This window comes from Cydia splendana, unplaced genomic scaffold (assembly GCF_910591565.1).
Source record: "Cydia splendana unplaced genomic scaffold, ilCydSple1.2 scaffold_119_ctg1, whole genome shotgun sequence".
Classification (NCBI taxonomy): domain Eukaryota; kingdom Metazoa; phylum Arthropoda; class Insecta; order Lepidoptera; family Tortricidae; genus Cydia; species Cydia splendana.
Window position 1 is genome coordinate 42,056 of NW_026946844.1, and position 2,531 is coordinate 44,586.

Below are 2,531 nucleotides of genomic sequence, written 5' to 3' on the forward strand. Positions count from 1 at the left end.
GTGTCAAAGATCTTGTTGAAACGAATAAAACGAGCCTAAACACGAAGTGGTTTAGTTGCATGGTTGATTGGTACCGGTGACCACCTTCCAGCTCCATCATCAGACTCTGAGTATCACCTAGTGTCAAAGATCTTGTTGAGACGAATCAAACGATCCTAAACACGATGTGGTTTAGTTGCATGGTTGATTGGTAATGGTACCTTCCAGCTCCATCATCAGACCCTGAGTACTGTCTTGTCTCAAAGATCTTGTTGAGACGAATCAAACGAGCCCAAACACGAAGTTGTTTAGTTACATGATAGACTGGTACCCGTGGCCACCTTCCAGCTCCATCATCAGACCCTGTGTATCTTCAGTGTCAAAGATCTTGTTGAGACGAATCAAACGAGCCTAATCATGTTACTACATGGTTGATTGGTATCCGTGACCACCTTAATCATCATCAGATCCTCAGTACCAGTTCGTTTTTAAACCCTCGTTGATACAAACTTTACAACCTATAGGTACCAAATGCAATGACGAAACATGTAAATAAGCGAGTAGGTACCTATAATTTCTTTCGAGTAATATACCTTCATAAGTACGAGTATGGGGCTATTCATAAATTACGTCGGTTTAAATGGGAGGAGTGGGGGGGGGTCTGGACATCGGATGATGGTAACATGACGTAGGAGGAAACAGATTCATCCGAAGCTTGATTTTTGGATGATTTGAGGGGTGGGGGGGGGGGGTCAAAAATCGTCAAAAATAGATGACGTAATTTATGAACAGCCCCTATGTACATTTGCACTGCATTTAGTATTTTCGTACTTACCAAATAACAGTTTTAGAACTTTAAAAGTTAAGTACAGTTAGTGTTGTTATGGTTGATTTCAATATGCTTCGCGAAGGATCAAGAATGTTTAATCCATCATTGTAGTGCGAGTGTGGTAGAAGGGATCGGCGTACTGAGCTCGCACGGCCTGTCGCAGCGCGTAAAATACCTAAACTCGCTCAACGCCGAAATGTAATAGCGCTCTTAAGGGTTCTAACAAATATTAAAATCTTTGAAACCCGTAGACCTCACTTTAAAAACTTATATATTTTTTTTACTCTGTTTGTATATTCTAGAAGCTGGTTTTGTAGCAAGAATAAAAGTTTATTGAAAAAGAAAAAGACACACTTTATGCCATAAATCTAAGACATAAAGATAAAATATTATTAATAAGTATTTAGTTTTTATGCCCGTTCCGGATGTCCCGCTCACTTAAACTTTAAGTCCTTCCTCTTCATAACCGTTTTATGTATGATTGTTTTGCCGTTCAGGCAACCTATCTATGGAATGCACTCCCTCTACCTGTAAGACAAGCCCCAAGAAAATTTGTTTTTTGAGTAGTCATGCTCGGTAGTTATCTGCTAAATGTCTCGTCTAGTGTCTATCATCCCATATACATATTAGTACATTTATTTTTATAACATATATGTATGTTTATGTTAGTATGTATATCTAAGATATACCTACTGCATTTGCTTTTTGATTGGTTTTTGCACCAACCTTTAGTGTTTATATGTGACGTCCCACGGGTAAAGGTACCTTATGGCGGTTGGCGCTTACGCTATTAACTATTAACGCCGCTCCAATATTATTGCGGTGCTATGCGACGTAAGCGCCAGCCGCCATAAGGTACCTTTTGCCGTGGAACGTCACATATTTGTTTCTATGGTCATAAAGTAAATATATATAGAGTCGCCGACCCATACAAGCCTCGCTTAGTTCCACAGAAATTCAAGAGATGTCACTCAGAGCACCATTGGGCCTAAATAGATATTTGTGTCATTTGAAATCTTGCCAATTTTTAAATTAACATGTATAGTTCTAATTTATTTACTATATTACAACAAAAACCTTTTAAAACATCCATTTACACATAGTAAATCGACGCAGAAAAAAATAAATAAATAATGGCATGAACTATTCTTGCGCCATCTATCGCATTACTAGACAGTTAGTTTCTTGCCGTTGTAACACACTAAATAGCTCGATTGTTTGAGAAAAACTATCAATAGATGTCACTGTAGTAAATCCCATAGACCTAGTATTACATAGATGAGGTATACGCGTGCCTCCGTGAGGGACAAAACATACGCAAAGCGACAATATTAAAAACACCTTTTAACATTCCTGACAACATACCAAAAACAATCTACGTAATTTGGTCGGGTTATTTGTTGCCCACCATAAACCATACTAAATTTTTGGTGGGGAACAAACAAAAAGTGCGACTGTGACAAGGACAAGCAATAATACCGCTTTCTCTGCTACTCCTACTGAAATTTCCATAAGTGCATCTCGATCGGTCGTTTGGCCCCTCCCCCGTGTCATCTCTATATGATTGTACCTCTATGGTAAATCCTCATACTTAATGATCTTGATCATAAAGTTCGACCACAGAAACTTTGCAGCGCTAGATAAAAAATAGTTTTTAAAAATCAGTATGCGACAACACCACAGAAAATGGATTAAATAGTCTTGATACTTGTGAAATTTCTAC